The sequence below is a fragment of the Pholis gunnellus genome (genome assembly GCF_910591455.1).
Source record: "Pholis gunnellus genome assembly, chromosome: 7".
In the NCBI taxonomy this organism is placed as follows: Eukaryota; Metazoa; Chordata; class Actinopteri; order Perciformes; family Pholidae; genus Pholis; species Pholis gunnellus.
The window spans coordinates 22,077,643-22,096,270 of NC_136533.1; the positions used below are offsets into that span (position 1 = coordinate 22,077,643).

At 40.0% G+C, this 18,628-nt stretch overlaps 1 pseudogene across 1 annotated transcript; it reads left to right on the forward strand.

Annotated features, from left to right (window-relative positions):
- Positions 1-1,111: 1,111 nt before the first annotated feature.
- On the forward strand, positions 1,112-12,802 carry LOC306699062 (myosin heavy chain, fast skeletal muscle-like; annotated as a pseudogene). Its single transcript, XR_013767707.1, has 39 exons — positions 1,112-1,193; positions 1,507-1,728; positions 1,804-1,947; positions 2,046-2,202; positions 2,296-2,323; positions 2,412-2,696; positions 2,787-2,850; positions 2,932-3,030; positions 3,119-3,222; positions 3,342-3,480; positions 3,579-3,697; positions 4,581-4,730; positions 4,819-4,989; positions 5,075-5,375; positions 5,507-5,577; positions 5,676-5,763; positions 5,863-5,980; positions 6,066-6,189; positions 6,897-7,033; positions 7,117-7,372; positions 7,457-7,699; positions 7,784-7,960; positions 8,048-8,193; positions 8,287-8,377; positions 8,477-8,866; positions 8,978-9,104; positions 9,194-9,312; positions 9,401-9,597; positions 9,740-9,923; positions 10,041-10,206; positions 10,327-10,451; positions 10,560-10,868; positions 10,959-11,162; positions 11,265-11,390; positions 11,475-11,645; positions 11,734-11,838; positions 11,943-12,038; positions 12,533-12,664; positions 12,782-12,802. The product of XR_013767707.1 is annotated as a myosin heavy chain, fast skeletal muscle-like (transcript).
- The last annotated feature ends 5,826 nt before the right edge of the window (positions 12,803-18,628 follow it).

Sequence of the window (18,628 nt, forward strand, 5' to 3'; positions counted from 1 at the left end):
CTTGCATTGTCTGTGTTGTTTTGATCTAATTGTGTCCTCCAAGTCACTGTAATCCCAACATGAACATTTTGCATGAGCATGGATGAATAGTTGACTTAATTCAATATACATTTTCCTATAGAAACCATCTTTGGAGGCCAATACTTTTGAATGAGACAGTTCAATAACCTCTGGCATCCCAGAAACACCCTCACTTTCGGCCCTGATCAAAACGCATCTAGCCACAAAATGTAAAGTGTAAGAGAGGAGTTTAATGAGTGTCTTATGAATGTTTAACAGAGAGTGCATTCCAACCTTTTAGAGAATAATCAACCTCCACACTCAGTGTTCTTCTGTCAGATAAGAAAAATGAGTATCCTAATAAGTGGACAAACTGATAGTGCTTCAAGAATCTTTGTTTTTAGTTGATTTATCACTTTTTCTGCATTAATAGTGTCTTCACATGTTGGATTCTTTTTGTGCGTGTTTTGTGCTATGGTGCCTCATACTGAAATGAAACTGAAAGACTCAAAATTAAATAAAAATAAATCAAGAAAAAAGTAAATATATATATGTATGTATATATTACTTCAGTCATCCATGACCTACTTATGTTATTTTGTTTAAATTGTTGATCGCAATAAGATTCTTTGAATTGAAGATATATTAAAAGTTAAAAGTTAAATTCAAAGTTTGAAATAAAGTTTTAAAAAAATTATTCTAAAAAAAACTGTTTCGAAAAACAAAGCACTGATGTATTTTAAAATTAGTTTACGTTCTTTAAAGTGAAGAGGGTGTTCAAGAGCCTAAAATAAACTTCTGTTGAAGTAATGGTTAAGCAAAAATCAAGACCTGGCCATATAAACTGAAACCTGAAACATCAGATGACATTCAACATATGGTTTATTATGGGCTGTCTGCCTTACCACGTTCGGTATGTATACCATATTTAACTTACACTGTGTCATCAAAATCTGATTCAGTATATAGGCAACTCAAGGACACGACCATTTGTGCCACTGAAGACCTGAGTTCCTGCCTGTGGTAATGTTAAGCTCTCTTCAGATTGAGACAATTTGAATGTGTTCTACATTTAAGAAATAAATTGTAGGAATAAAATCAACTGTTGCATGAATTTTGTTTTTATACCTACTCTAACAACAAAAACTGTTTTGAACAGGATTGGTGAATAATATTGAGAGAGAGGGGGTAAGGTAAGGATGACTATTAAATGATTAATTTATCTTTAAGCGTTTAATACATAGGCAAAATGTTTATGATTCAGATTCGGTTTTTCATCCAAACATTTTGATAAAACTCAACATGTTTAAATGTATTCTCTGTAACAATGAAGTCTGAATAAGACTTAAGTTGGAAGTAAAGTTGTAAAGTTGAAGCCCACCTGTAACTATACACATACATGGTTTCAATGTGGATTTGTTTATGTATTTAAAGTTCAAGTGATGTAAATTACATGGAATTACAATATTAGTCTAAGATTGCAGTTCTTTTGTAATTATCTAACAGACATAAGCCGCCACCATGAGTACAGACGCGGAGATGGCCGCGTATGGCAAAGCTGCCATTTACCTACGTAAGCCAGAGAGGGAGAGAATTGAGGCTCAAACTTCACCATTTGATGCCAAGAGTGCCTGCTATGTGACCGATGTCAAGGAGCTGTACTTGAAGGCAACAATCATCAAGAAAGATGGTGACAAAGTCACCGTCAAAGTCCTGGACACTTCGGAGGTAGGTATCACAAAGTCAGAGCCAACTGGGATTTCAGTATGATCAGTTCTCATTGTGACAAATGTCATGTTTCAGGAGAAGACAGTTAAAGAAGGTGACGTCTTTCCAATGAATCCTCCCAAGTACGACAAGATTGAGGACATGGCCATGATGACCCATCTCAATGAAGCCTCTGTGCTGTATAACCTCAAAGAGCGTTATGCAGCATGGATGATCTACGTAAGACAATCTATCTAAGGAGGACGAGAACTTTTGAAAATGACTTTATTTTTAGGAAACATAATGTTAACTGTTGAATCTCTTATGATAACTTTCAGACCTACTCTGGACTGTTCTGTGCCACTGTGAACCCCTACAAGTGGCTCCCAGTGTACGATGCTGAATGTGTATCTGCCTATAGAGGCAAGAAGCGTATGGAGGCTCCACCCCACATCTTCTCTGTCTCTGACAACGCTTATCAGTTCATGTCAACTGGTAAGTCATTACCATAACAATGTAGAATATATCATTATATGAGGTTTCTGTTGCAGGGAAACATAGTTCATTCTTTTGTTTCTTATCTAACAGATAGGGAGAACCAGTCTGTCTTGATCACGTAAGTCTGGTTTATTTACAATTGTTGACTCTGTTGAAGGTAGTCAAATATCTTGATCAAATTCTTATAAGTCTGTGTCTATGCCTAGTGGAGAATCTGGTGCTGGAAAGACTGTGAACACCAAGCGTGTCATCCAGTACTTTGCAACAATCTCAGTTGGTGGAGACAAGAAGAGGGACACATCAAAGGTATGTCCCTGATGATTACAATTCAGGGTTCTTTACCAATGGAAAATTTTCAAAAGTTATTTTCTGATATCGCTTCTAATACTGGATTATAGGGGTCACTGGAGGATCAGATTATTGCAGCCAATCCCCTGCTGGAGGCCTACGGTAACGCCAAAACTGTGAGGAATGACAACTCCTCTCGTTTTGTAAGTATGAAACAATTTCTACACATGTGAGAGGCCTTGTTACTGAATGTCCATGTAGAGGGATATTAAACATCTCTTTGCTCCAAACAGGGTAAATTCATCAGAATCCATTTCGGCACAACTGGCAAACTGGCTAGTGCTGATATTGAGACATGTAAGTAATAATACTCCTTGTACATACAAATGACTCAAATTGAAAATCGGTCTAGCTGTTACTTATAAACAATATTTGTAGATCTGCTGGAGAAGTCTAGAGTGACATACCAGCTTCCTGCTGAAAGAGGCTACCACATCTTCTTCCAGATGATGACCGGCCACAAACCTGAGCTGCTTGGTAAACAGATTGAGATGTTGCAACATTTCACCTACTGTTTTCATATGAAACTAAAGTATTGACATTTTCAACCTTTTTTGATCACCAGATTTGGGACTCATCACAACCAACCCCTACGACTTCCCCATGTGCAGTATGGGTCAGATCGCTGTAGCCAGCATTGATGACAAACTTGAGCTGGAAGCCACTGATGTGAGAGATTTTCACTTCAAACTACTGAAATATATTTTGTGTAATACATACAAAAATGCTCTTTTAAGTGCATTTTCTAAAGTGATTATGTTTTGTGTGGACACATCTTTTGAATTCAGAATGCTATTGATATCCTGGGCTTCACAAATGAAGAGAAGCTGAGCATCTACAAGATGACTTGTGCTGTGCTCCACCATGGAAACATGAAGTTCAAGCAAAAACAGCGTGAGGAGCAGGCTGAGCCTGATGGCACAGAGGGTGAGTAGCTTGGGAAAAACAGTATTAAGATAATATAGAGTTCTTATTCACACTGGTTTCTGTTCATATCATGATGGAAATCACTGAATTATTTTCAGAGGCTGACAAGGTTGCTTACTTGCTGGGTCTGAACTCTGCTGACATGCTGAAAGCTCTGTGCTATCCCAGAGTGAAGGTCGGAAATGAGTATGTCACCAAGGGACAGACTGTACCTCAGGTAAACATGAATTATCAATATTCAATATCCTACTATTTGAAAAAAGATTAGTTATATTAGTTCTACTAAAACAATGTATTACAGCAGGGGTCCCCAAACTTTTTCCTGTGAGGGCCACATCACTGAACATATCGTTTGACCTAGGGCCGCACGATTATGGGGGGGGTGCTACTCGCAGGTGAGCGACTGATGCATCGTGCGTGCGGATCGGGGCGGAACACCGCCGTGCGCGATACAGAGAGCAGGGGAATTGAAAACGCGCGACCATGTAGTGACAGACATGACATGCCGGCGTGTAAATAAATTAAGCACAAGTACTCGTCCTCTTCTACTTCTACAGGGTGCGCGCATGACAGCTCTCATCTCGTTCGCCCCCTGGTGGTTGGCTGATTCAGGAAGCGTTTGATTTGATATGTAGCAGAGCACGTATTTTAAACGTCAATATCGCAGACGATCATGCTCATTTAATCGTGGCAGCCAAAATCCTGAATGCGATTAAAATTCGATTAATTGTGCAGACTGAAAAAAAATCATAATGCGTCTCTGGTATTGTTCAGGGGGCCGGACCAAATGTGGACGCGGGCCGCATCCGGCCCGCGGGCCGTAGTTTGGGGACCACTGTATTACAGGGTTCACTCGATACAAGAAAAGCCATGTAAGTGTTCAATGTTACCACTTGAAGTTTTATCAATTGAATGCTGAATCTAGGGAGGGCGGGGGAGTCCTGTATCGATGTCATATGTGTACAAATTGTAAAGCCCTCCGAGGCAAATTTGTGATTGTAGGCTATAAAAAAATGAATTGAATTGAATCGTAGATGCATTATTTTTTGTCATTTATCTCATTAGAATGATTATAAAAATCACATCGTTATTTCATTCAGGTGGGTAACTCAGTGCCTGCCCTGGCCAAGTCTATCTATGAGAAGATGTTCTTGTGGATGGTCATCCGTATCAACCAGATGTTGGACACTAAACAAGCAAGGCAGTACTACATTGGTGTCCTGGATATCGCTGGGTTTGAAATCTTTGACGTAAGCTTAAATTCCAAAAATTCAGCAGCCAATACTTTTAATGACATAATCATTCTTATTAACAGAAAGAGGTTATGTTTCCTTGCAGTTCAACACATTGGAGCAGCTGTGCATCAACTTCACCAATGAGAAACTGCAACAGTTCTTCAACCACACCATGTTTGTCCTGGAGCAAGAGGAGTACAAGAAGGAGGGTATTATCTGGGAGTTCATTGACTTTGGCATGGACTTGGCTGCCTGCATCGAGCTGATTGAAAAGGTAATCAATTGATTTTCTAATATAATTGTCCGTAATTTGAATTAATGTATAACTTAATGACAAACTTCTTCCCACTTTTTTCAAGCCCATGGGCATCTTCTCCATCCTTGAAGAGGAGTGCATGTTCCCCAAGGCATCAGACACATCCTTCAAGAACAAGCTGTATGACCAGCATCTTGGCAAAAACAAAGCATTTGAGAAGCCAAAGCCCGCCAAAGGCAAGGCTGAGGCCCACTTCTCCCTGGTGCACTATGCTGGTACCGTGGACTACAATATCACTGGCTGGCTGGACAAGAACAAGGATCCACTGAATGATTCTGTCATTCAGCTGTACCAGAAATCCAATGTGAAACTGCTGCCTGTTCTGTATCCACCTGTTGTTGAGGGTATGATAGTAGCTACAGTAAACTAAAACACATTTTAATGTTATAGATGCTGTATATTTTGAACTGTAACATGTGTTCAAGTAAATTTTATGCCGTTCTAAAAAAACATGTCTACTTAAAATTATCAACAGAGGTTGGTGGCAGCAAGAAGGGAGGCAAGAAGAAGGGTGGTTCTATGCAGACTGTGTCTTCACAGTTTAGGGTAAGGTTTGACATTGCAAACGTATCTTATGTATCTTAGCTTACACTCAAAATCACAACTGTAACATGCAATGATAAGACACCACTTTGGATATACAGGAGAACTTGGGCAAGCTGATGACTAACTTGAGGAGCACCCATCCTCACTTTGTGCGCTGCCTGATTCCCAATGAGACAAAGACTCCAGGTACATAGAGCATATAATCTCAAGAGTCTTTGAGGAGTGGTTTGCTTTTGTTGGTATGGTTCACATAATTCTAATGACTAAAAAATGTCTTTTTTACAGGTTTAATGGAGAACTTCCTGGTCATCCACCAGCTCAGGTGTAACGGTGTGCTGGAGGGTATCAGAATCTGCAGGAAAGGTTTCCCCAGCAGAATTATCTATGCTGACTTCAAGCAGAGGTATCAATGGATATTTTCATAGAATGTTAATGTGGACTATTGAAATAAAAAGGTCACAAAATGACCATTAACTCTCTCATGAAAGGTACAAGGTGCTGAATGCCAGTGTCATCCCTGAGGGCCAGTTCATTGACAACAAGAAGGCTTCAGAGAAGCTGCTTGGGTCAATTGATGTCCCACAAGACGAGTACAAATTTGGACACACCAAGGTAAGCACTTTCCTTTCCTCATTTAACCGAAGAATAATTACCAATGAGGTTAAGTTGTTTAGTCCAGTATGTAGTATGATTGTTGTTTGCATCTTTTTGACTTTCTGTCTACGGCTAATCTCGCATTCTGCTGGACCCATCACCCTAATGGTTTTTTTAATGCTAATTTATGACTGTATGCTCAAGGACATTTCATGGTTCCAGTGGTTACTCCTCACTACTGTTAACCTGCCAGTAGTGGCCACAAGTGATCAAAAATTGCTTCAGTTTGGACTCTTCAATCAAACATTACAGCAACAATCATTATACGAAAAGGGCTAGAGACTAAAGGCGTCCTGTTGTCCTGAGAACAATAATGTGATCACTGCAGTAAACCGCAGTCATCTTCATAAATGAAAAGCGTGTCTTCTCATGTCAACAGGAGAACAATTCGAATATAGTTAGCTGTTAGCAGATGACAGCAGCTAATACATTTTTTAGCTGCGATTCTGGGACAACTACATAGATAAAAATGACAGCATATGAACGTGTGAGTGAAAAATACTTCCGACAGAGGTTAGGTCTATAAAGGAAGCAATTGTTGTTGTATTTATTCAATCAACCATTACAGAAGTGGTCGTTGCAGAGAGGCCATGCTGAGTTTTAGATGATGTGAAGAATTCACTTCCTCAGTTCATCCTACCTGTAATTTATTTTTGTTTGTTTAGGTCTTCTTCAAAGCCGGTCTGCTGGGTACCCTTGAGGAGATGAGAGATGAAAAACTGGCATCACTGGTCACAATGACTCAAGCTTTGGCCCGTGGTTACGTCATGAGAAAGGAGTTTGTGAAGATGACTGAGAGGAGGCATGTTGAAAATAACTCATTCTGAATAATGGTATGAAAAATCACAAACAACATTGTCCATAACAGCTACTTCTTGTCTGCAGGGAAGCCATCTATTCCATCCAGTACAATATCCGCTCATTTATGAATGTGAAACATTGGCCATGGATGAAGGTGTACTACAAGATCAAGCCTCTGTTGAAGACTGCTGAAACTGAGAAGGAGCTGGCAAACATGAAGGAGAACTATGAAAAAATGAAAACTGACTTGGCTGCTGCCCTGGCCAAGAAGAAGGAGCTGGAGGAGAAGATGGTTTCCATTCTGCAGGAGAAAAATGATCTGCAGCTGCAAATAGCAAATGTGAGTACACATCAACAGACAGTTGTGCTTTTTCATGTTGTTCATTGTTGGTTTGCTGACATCTATTTGCATTAAATGTATTAGGAAGGAGAGAATCTCTCAGATGCTGAGGAGAGATGTGAGGGTCTTATCAAGAACAAGATTCAGATGGAGGCCAAACTCAAAGAGACAACTGAGAGACTGGAGGATGAAGAGGAAATCAATGCTGAGCTCACTGCCAAAAAGAGAAAGCTGGAGGATGAATGCTCTGAGCTCAAGAAGGATATTGATGATCTGGAGCTTACCTTGGCCAAAGTGGAGAAGGAGAAACATGCCACTGAGAACAAGGTTTGTAAATAATAATCTGACCATCAAATCAAGTAAAATGATAATGATTAGCGCTTATTGACGAGATCTTTCTTGCACACTTAGGTCAAGAACCTGACCGAGGAGATGGCCTCTCAGGATGAGAGCCTTGCTAAGTTGACCAAGGAAAAGAAAGCCCTTCAGGAAGCTCATCAGCAGACTCTTGATGACCTGCAGGCTGAGGAAGACAAAGTCAACACTCTGACCAAGGCCAAGACCAAGCTTGAGCAGCAAGTGGATGATGTAAGTTTACAAATACACTCTGATTGAAGAAGCAACACTGTTCTTAAAAATGATGATTAAAAATGTGAACAAATATTATTTGTTCAGCTTGAGGGTTCTCTGGAGCAAGAGAAGAAGCTGCGTATGGACCTTGAGAGAGCCAAGAGGAAGCTCGAGGGTGATCTGAAACTGTCCCAGGAATCCGTTATGGATCTTGAGAATGACAAGCAGCAGTCTGATGAGAAAATTAAAAAGTAATGTACCTTTTTGAATTTGTACAATAACCATTCTTTGAAAAAGAATGTCAACTGCATGAACTATATGTATTTTATCTATAATTCTCACAGGAAGGACTTTGAAGTCAGTCAGCTCCTTAGCAAGATTGAAGATGAGCAGTCAATGGGTGCTCAGCTTCAGAAGAAGATCAAGGAGCTTCAGGTGACACATTTTGTTCCAGAAAACATTACTGCACCCATTTCCTAATGTTTGTATCAAAAGTGAAAGTTTACTGAAAGAAATTACACCTACATTCAACAGGCCCGCATTGAGGAACTGGAGGAAGAGATTGAGGCTGAGCGTGCTGCTCGTGCCAAGGTGGAGAAGCAGAGAGCTGACCTCTCCAGGGAACTTGAGGAGATCAGTGAGAGGCTGGAGGAGGCTGGTGGTGCCACCTCTGCTCAGATTGAGATGAACAAGAAGCGTGAGGCTGAGTTCCAGAAGCTCCGTCGAGACCTTGAGGAGTCCACTCTGCAGCATGAAGCCACTGCTGCTGCTCTTCGCAAGAAGCAGGCTGACAGCGTTGCTGAACTGGGAGAGCAGATTGACAACCTCCAGCGTGTTAAGCAGAAGCTTGAGAAGGAAAAGAGTGAATACAAGATGGAGATCGATGACCTCTCCAGCAACATGGAGGCCGTGGCTAAAGCAAAGGTACACAATGCATTACATGCTATTTTATTACCCAAATTAATGTCGATAATAATCCATTTTATATTATGAATGAAATCTGATCAATGATCTCATCTCTCTTTCACTCATTAGGGAAATCTTGAAAAGCTGTCCCGTACTCTTGAGGACCAATATAGCGAACTGAAAACCAAGAATGATGAAAATGTTCGTCAGATCAATGACACAAGTGCACAGAAAGCACGTCTCCTGACAGAAAATGGTATCTACCTGTTATCATTGAATGATCTGTTGTGCATGTTATTGAGAAATGTAGGATGAACTAATGTACTATGACATCTTTCACAAAAGGTGAGTTCAGCCGTCAAATTGAAGAGAAAGAAGCCCTTGTCTCCCAGCTGACCAGAGGTAAACAGGCCTTCACACAGCAGATTGAGGAAATGAAGAGACAGATTGAAGAGGAGGTTAAGGTAAGAAACCATTAAGTAAGTGTACATTGGTATTGTTCGTTTTGGAATTTAGAAATGTTGTAAATTCATGAATCATTTTTATAAACAGGCCAAGAATGCACTTGCCCATGGACTGCAATCAGCTCGCCATGACTGTGATCTGCTGAGGGAGCAGTTTGAGGAGGAGCAGGAGGCCAAGGCTGAGCTGCAGCGTGGAATGTCCAAGGCCAACAGTGAGGTGGCTCAGTGGAGATCTAAGTATGAGACTGATGCTATTCAGCGCACTGAGGAGCTTGAGGAATCCAAGTGAGTAACATTCAAACAATTAGATAGCCAATTCATGGCTCAGATGATGTATTTGTTTGTATTTCATACATTCAAAAATATCTTGAAAAAGCTTTTTGTTACGATTTGTTTTTCACTGAGCGACAAATTATTTTTCAAACAGGAAAAAGCTGGCCCAGCGCCTTCAGGAGGCTGAGGAGCAGATTGAGGCAGTGAATTCCAAGTGTGCTTCTCTTGAGAAAACCAAACAGAGGCTCCAGAGTGAGGTGGAGGACCTCATGATTGATGTGGAGAGGGCCAACAGTCTGGCAGCCAACCTTGACAAGAAACAGAGGAACTTTGACAAGGTAGCAATGTTTACTTTGTGTGGCCAAGCCATACAAACAATGACATAGATATATATATATATATTTGTCTCTGTAGTGCTACATAACCAACTGAACTGTAGTAATTGTGCTATTCAGGTGTTGGCAGAGTGGAAACAGAAGTATGAGGAGGGTCAGGCAGAGCTTGAGGGAGCACAGAAGGAGGCTCGTTCTCTCAGCACTGAGCTGTTCAAGATGAAGAACTCTTATGAGGAAGCTCTGGATCACCTGGAAACCATGAAGCGTGAAAACAAGAACCTGCAACGTGAGTTCTATATAATGTAAAAGTGACATTGTATTCAACACATGTGTATGTGTTAGAATACAGTATTTATATTCTACACTTCCAGGCTTAAACATATTAAATAAATGTATCTATCTGCAGAGGAGATCTCAGATCTGACTGAACAGATTGGTGAGACTGGCAAGAGCATCCATGAGCTGGAGAAGTCCAAGAAGCAGGTGGAGACAGAGAAGTCTGAGATCCAGACAGCTCTTGAAGAGGCTGAGGTACATATTTGTTTCTGGAGAGATCTTCTGAAAAAAATAGCAAATAGTAGAAAAAAGCATAAATGGATTGAAGGCAGAGATGAATATTTCATTCTTTGATATCGTCAGGGAACTCTGGAACACGAAGAGTCTAAGATCCTGCGTGTCCAGTTGGAGCTCAACCAGATCAAGGGTGAGGTGGACAGGAAGCTGGCAGAGAAAGATGAGGAGATGGAGCAGATCAAGAGGAACAGCCAGAGAGTGATTGACTCCATGCAGAGCACTCTGGACTCTGAGGTCAGGAGCAGGAACGATGCCCTGAGGATCAAGAAGAAGATGGAGGGAGACCTGAATGAGATGGAGGTCCAGCTGAGCCACGCCAATCGCCAGGCTGCTGAGTCCCAGAAGCAGCTGAGGAATGTGCAGGCACAGCTTAAGGTATTGTAAGACACAGAGTTCTTCCACAGTCTACGGTCAGAACAGGGACATTTCGGCATTCATTATATTTTCATGATATTTTTTCACTAGGATGCACAACTGCACCTTGACGATGCTGTTAGAGCCCAGGAAGACTACAAGGAACAAGCTGCCATGGTGGATCGCAGGAACGGTCTCATGACTGCTGAAATTGAGGAACTTAGAGCTGCTCTGGAGCAGACAGAGAGAAGCCGCAAAATTGCCGAGCAGGAGCTGGTGGACGCCAGTGAGCGTGTTGGACTTCTGCACTCTCAGGTGAACAAACTCCTTTAATTTCTTCAATAAATCAAATGTCTAATGAGATTTACAATAACCTAAATTCAGGCACTTAAGTGAGAAAATAATGTTATCTTTTAGAACACAAGCCTCATGAACAGCAAGAAGAAGCTTGAGACTGACCTGGTCCAGGTCCAGGGTGAAGTTGATGACACTGTTCAGGAAGCAAGGAATGCAGAGGAGAAGGCCAAGAAGGCCATCACTGATGTAGGTTTACATTTTGTTCTTACTTTTACTCCAATGTGTTTTTTAAAGATATTGCTAAATAACATGTTATGCTGTCTCCTCTAGGCTGCTATGATGGCTGAAGAGCTGAAGAAGGAGCAGGACACTAGTGCTCACCTGGAGAGGATGAAGAAGAACCTGGAGGTCACTGTCAAGGACCTGCAGCACCGCCTGGATGAGGCTGAGAACCTGGCCATGAAGGGTGGCAAGAAGCAGCTCCAGAAACTTGAGTCTAGGGTAAGAAAGTCATGTTAAGGTTTACAAAGCTGAAGCAAGACATTGAAACAATATGGAAACTTAATTCTTTTCTTATTCTGTTTTGAAGGTGCGTGAGCTGGAGACAGAGGTTGAGGCTGAGCAGAGACGTGGAGTAGATGCTGTTAAGGGTGTCCGCAAATATGAGAGGAGAGTGAAGGAGCTCACCTATCAGGTACAGTCACTTTGACAGTTAAAATGTACAGGACAAAATTATCCAATATACTGTACTTACCATTAAAAACATTTGAACTTGCACATCTACATTGTCTATTACAGACTGAAGAGGACAAGAAAAATGGCTCCAGGCTGCAGGATCTGGTTGACAAGTTGCAACTCAAGGTGAAGGCCTACAAGAGGCAGGCTGAGGAAGCGGTAAGGATAACATATTTATTTTCAATACTGACAATTTCTTAAAGTAAAAATAAAGTACATAAAAGTAAAAGTACAGCAAAAGCATTCATTTTCATATTCATTATCATTCTTTCGTATAATATCATCTACCAAATTTAAGGCGTCTGATACTAAAATAAGTGCTGGAGAAGTTGGAGAATCAATTTCATATACATATAATTTAGAATAACTCAAACTTATACTCAAAAGCAATATTAAGCAAAACTGACATCGTAATAGGCAAACATATTATTCACTGTAACATTATATTTAATTACGTTGACGAGAATGATCGGGGAAATAAACAATCAGTTATCAAGCACCATAGTTTTATAGTTATGAACACATTTTTGGATTTTGGCAACGTAAACAGTTATGTCATATTCATGTTGTACACAATCATGACATTTTTTTCCATCATATATTAAAATTGAAAAAGTGTTTCATACCTTTAAACTTTGTCTCTGATATTCCAGGAGGAGCAGGCCAATTCTCATCTGTCCAAGTGCAGGAAGGTCCAGCATGAGCTGGAGGAGGCTGAGGAACGTGCTGACATTGCAGAGTCCCAGGTCAACAAGCTGAGGGCAAAAAGCCGTGACTCCGGCAAGGTAACGCTACAATTCTGTTCAATCAAATCAAATTTAATTTAATGTGACAGAAAGTTACTGTGAGTTAAGTTTGATTTAAATCAACCTAATCAAACCCTGTCTTTGTGTGTTTTTTAGGGGAAAGAAGTAGCAGAGTAAAGCACACTGCATGAGCGGTTTCTTATCATATAATATGATGTGTAATATGCTATCAAAAATAAACGTTTTCCCTTTCACTATCAAATTTGCTGTCTGCCTGTTTTTTCCATGGTATTCCCAAGAGATAAGTGATAGACTGGGAAATTGGCTATGCAGAAATTTGTAATAAGTAGAAATATACTACCCGGCTGACTAGGCTTTATCAACACAAGTACACACAATTGGTTGTAATGGTTGGCCACGGAATTAAGTATATTGATTCTCATTGTCATTTTTGTATTAACTCTCTAGTATTGTAACAAATGCTAAAGTCTTCCTTCAAGTGGCATATTTTACCCTTTATAATGTTAATGTTCAAACCAAGTCGAGAGGGTGCCTCTGCATGCCCTGATGCCATTTTGACCTGAAATACTTGAGAGAAAAGCACTAGATGGATATGGCTTAATCTGAGTTCTCACGTGGTATTTTTTCCACGAATGCCATAGGGAAAAGTTGTATAGGAATACAAGTCTGTACTTCTAGTAAACAGCTATGCTTCTGTGCTGATTTTAGAATGGCACTGTAGGTTGATGTCTTGGTTTTTAACTTACCCCTCCAACTGAATGTTTAGAGAGATACTGCACACTTAAACGTGATTTTTTTTTAGCTGTAAACTAAATTATATCACTGTGCTGTGATGAAACACATACATTTTGATGTTAATATTGAAATTTCTTCCCAAATTTAGAAAAATCTGTAGTTCATTAGTTGAAAATGGCTCATCACGCCATCTACTGTTTTAAACTAGCCCTGAACTTTACAGGTGTGAGGAATTTAAGTTTTAAAGCGTTCCTATGTGATACAGTATATTTACTTAAGGAAGTTAAGAGAGTGGTCATTTCATACATTGAATGTCTGTGTGAGGGGGTTTGAGGAATGTGCTGGGAGCCGGGGATGGACGAAGGTGGCTGGAGCAGAGGTGTCTGATCCTGAAGAACAATGGGTCATCGGCCCAGGAGGGGCTTATTGGAATCCGGCCAATCACTGAGCTGATCGATTGGCTGTGGAATGTGAAACATGATACTTTTGAGAGACTCAGCAGGGACAAAGGATCTTTGAATTGCAGAAGATCCTCAGACTTCCTTCGCATCATGGGACAGACACACCATTCTGTCCTGTGGTGTGAACGGGGCCTCATATTTCATGGAATATTATTGGAATATTATTGGAATATTATTTGTTTTACTGTCGATAGTGTAATTCAGTTTGCGGCTGTTTTGGCTTCTGTTAGATATTAAATACTTCTGATTTTAAACTGAACCATTTGATTCTGGCCCTGCTTGCTGATGGAAGAAAGAGAGCAAGGGGGGGGGGGGGCTGCTTCTTCTCCTCTGTGGTCTGCTTCTCCACTGTTTGAGAAACTTCAGCCTTAACACAGGCCAATGATGACATAGAGTCAACCATGCAGGTTTTAAAATAGAATGTTAAAGCAACTCCTGCCTCACACATCTATACACTCCCCCACTTCTTAGGCTACATCCACACTACTACATTTCCATTTTAAAACGCATAACTTTTGCTGCATTTTGCTTTTTAGTGTCCACACTATTCCGCAGTTTTAGAGACAATTTATAATTCTACTACTGCCGACATGCGGAGGAAGCAAGCTGTTATTGGAGTGATTAGCGAGCGGCGTGTCCAGTGGCGTTATCAGCCCTACAGAGAAGGAGTCTGAAGTCACGGTTTGAGGCTTTGAGGAGGGCAAAGGACACAAAACGGGGGACTTTCCTTTTTTTTGTTAATGATTATTTTGTTCTGCAAGTCCACAAAAAACTAAAAGAACAAAAGCATAAATGCTTTCCTGTACGACAGAGACTTCAGCCACCCGGCAGAGCTACGAGTGTGAGAACAGACAACAAAACCTATGAAAACCAGTGAGAAACCAAATTTATTGACCTAGTAAACTTTGATTTGTTAGTGTTCATTTTAAGTACATTTGATGTGTATGTGTGAGAGAGAGATAGAGCAAGATCTGAAGCATTGTAACTAAGTCTGAAAAAGGATAAATTAGGCTAGGCCTACTCTTTAAGTGTGTATTTAGGAATTACCTACAATTGCCAGCAATAATTAATCATGGCCACAAGGAGTAATTTGTTTATAGTTCCACCATTGATATTTTTGATATATATGAATATCTCCTGTTCACATATGCATCAGTCATTGTATGGAATTATTGAGAATAATATTTTTATAGCACCTCAAATATTCAGTTATTAGATATTTTCTCGGTCCAAATGTATGACTTTTACTTTGAAATATCTCTTAATTGGTACAGTAAACATATCTGATTTTCTCTATGGGAGGAGTCAGAGATGTCTTGAACACATATACATCAGTCATTGTGTGGAATTAAGAAGAAAACTCTTTTTATAGCACCTCAAATATTCAGTTATTAGATCATTCTTGGAACAAATGTAGGACATTTACTTTGGAAAATATTTGTAGTCAGAGATTTCCTCAGATTTGAAATACTACAATTTTTCGTCCTCTACATTGTGCTAATAATAGTATATCTTCATTTTAGAGGCTTACTAAGAAATCACATCCACATTTATCAGTTGGAAGCCAATATTGCAAATCCCGTTGAAATCTGGTCTAAACGTGAACGTTCAAACAATGTCTATAAATAGTCGGCGAAAAAACGTTTATGTTTGAACCACTTTTAACCGTGTTTTCAACGTCACCGTATTTTAAACGTGTTTTCAACGTCACCGTATTTTAAACGTGTTTTCAACGTCACCGTATTTTCAACGTCACCATATTTTCAACATGTTTTAAACGTCAAAATGCTCACAGATCAATATGTAGGAACTAAATACTTAATCATAGTAACACATCATCAGTTTCCACTTACAGCACAAAGAAGACCAGGTGACACAGTAAACCATTCATTTGTATTTATTAAACAATAATATAACAACTAATGTTCTTTATATACGACCATAATGTCCTTTTCCTGATTTAAAAGTCGTTATCAAAAGCACACAGGAGCCGGTTTCAGAAGATCTGCCATATGTTCAAGGTGGACATCTGCAAATAAAACAAGAATTAGAAAAACATTTTCACTCACCGGAGACCATAGTCGTCTTTTAAATGTATTTTCAACGGAATGATGCTGACCTGGATATTACACACTATATACGTTATTGTTTATATATTGCTATAAGCCAAACAACAATGTTTTGATCGTGTTCTTATTAGTACATTACTTTGTTTTATTCACGTACTCCTCATTTAAACTGTATACAGCCCCACTAGCTGTCCGTCATGTATTTTACATGTGAAATGTCCTAAAAACTCTTTTATAACATTAGGCTACAGCAACAAAGAGTCTCCAACATTAACTAACACATGTTTATGTTTACTGTTCGTCCATGCTGCTGTGGCTACAAGCTAACGTTACAAGCTAACATGCTAACACTACAAGCTAGCAGCTCCGACCGAATGGTGAGCATAACATGATATTAATGGTATGGTCATGATATTTTGGTTTGCAATATTGGAATAAAGTAGTTCAAGTACTTACAAATTGTGAGGAATTTAAGTTTAAAGCGTTCTTAGCATGGATATTATGTGTTACAATATGTTTACTTGTAGAAGGTTTAAACTAAAAGGAGTTACTGAATGTATTGTGCACTGTGAGAGAAACCAGAGAATTTATGACACCGCCATCTTGGACCCGAGCGAGCCCCATTTGGGGTTCAGAGCGAGATATTTAATCGAAGAGAGTGTCGTAGAAATCAAAGTTCATAAAGAAATTAAAAAAAGAAATTACATTTTTTTTAATTTAATCGAAAAAAGTCTCCTTAATTTAATCATGTTAACCATTTTACACACTGCAAACACCATTATAAACTATTCTACTAACTAACTAAGAAGATCTGCCACAATATCATGCATTTTACGCCATAGCCGGCAAGTCAACAACTCAGAGAATGCTTCGAAAACCGGGGCCATTGCTTCCCGCTTAGCATATCACACAGCTAACTGCACTAGCATTTCACACAGAGTTCAACGGTAGCGTCTGTCCAAATTACTCTCCGTCAAAGTGTTCAGGAGTTACAGCCAACAAGCCACAGAAAGCACAACTCCCACACTGCGAAATATTAGAACTGTATCATACCATGAGTCGGTTTTCAGGTCCAAAACGGTGAAATTCCAAATTATTCTGTATGAGTAATGTGTTTGTCTGCTAAGTGAGAACGTCTGGAACTTAAAATGGCGTTTCTCCGTTCATCTGAGCCAAAATGGTGATCAAAATGCCGGTGGCGAATCATACAGGGTGCTTGGGGCTTGGGGGCTGACCGCGGCACGGTTTTGGAGTTTTATTGGCTGAAAATTCTGTCAATCACTCCATGGTTCCAAATAAGCACCCGGATCTAACGAGTGGTCACATGACAAGATCCGCCCGGCAGAGCCTGAGCAAGGGCTCCAGACAAACAGGAAAATGCATCCAGGAGAGATATGAGAGGTCAAAATGGGTCAAATGATGCCAAACAGCTCTGTTATGATAGATTGTACAATATGAGTGATAAACAAAGTGAAATATAGTGAAATATATAGTTAAATAGTATATATAAGTACAATGGAACAGCTGCAAATTCTGGTTTGAAAATGAGAATTTGGCATGTTTTTGTTTAGATAAACACCTATAACTGGGGTTTGCGTCACTTTATTTCCACCAAATCTTTTTGTGAGGCACCTGCACCCTTTGTGCTATGAATTGGGAATGTTTTTAGGCTAGCCAGGGCCTCATTTAATAAATTACAGTGCTTTTTCTTCAGACGAACCTGGGAATTTCCCCTGTTTGTTGTGTTCAGTCTTCAGCTACTATTAACCAGTAACATATACACAACATTTACTCATCTCATCAAATCTCACAATCCCTAGTGTTATTCAAGCATCAACATTTTTAAAATAGACCTTGTAGTTACAGAATTGTAGTCTCTTTTGTATGGGTTACAATTTTCAAGAAGAGGCCTAAAAAAAGGCTTGGGGTTCAAGAAGGTAATAAAAATCAGTGAGAGGGGGATATTATTGAAAGGTTTCTGAGCACAGCCTTCAAAGAGGGAGGAATGGGTCAAGAAGATGGCCAACTGAAGTCCGAAGGGTTCGGCCAATCACTGAGCTGATCGATTGGCTGAGAAATGTGAAACATGATACTTTTGAGAGACTCGGCAGGGACAAAGGATCTTCGAATTGCAGAAGATCCTCAGACCTCCTCCGTACCATGGGGCAGATACACCAATCTGTCGTGTGGTGTGAACGGGGCCTCATATTTCATGGAATATTATGTTTGTTTTACTGTCGATAGTGTAATTCAGTTTGCAGTTGTTTTAGCTTCTGTAAAGAATAATAAATACTTTTGATTTTAACCTGAACCATTAGATTCCGGCCCTGCTTGCTGATGGAAGAAAGAGCAAGGGGGGGGCTGCTTCTTCTCCTCTGTGGTCTTCTTCTCCTCTGTTTGAGAAACTTTTGAACAAAACAAGAGTATGTCGTAAGCGCGAAGCCTCGTTTATTCCGTCAGCTCGTTGACGTCGCTCATCAAGTCAGTAGCAGCTGGCTCAAAACGTGGCGTGTTTCCAGACACTGCATGTTTCAAAGTTAGAGAGAAGTCCCTGCGCATGCGTGTTCCAGCAGTAAACACAGAAACGTATTTTACGTGAACATACAGACAGAATGTGCTCTGCTCTCTTTACGATGTCCTGGGAGCTTCTTGTTAACAGCACACAGTCTATAGTTCCATATTGAAGACGTTTTATACGAAACATTAAATGCGTTGAA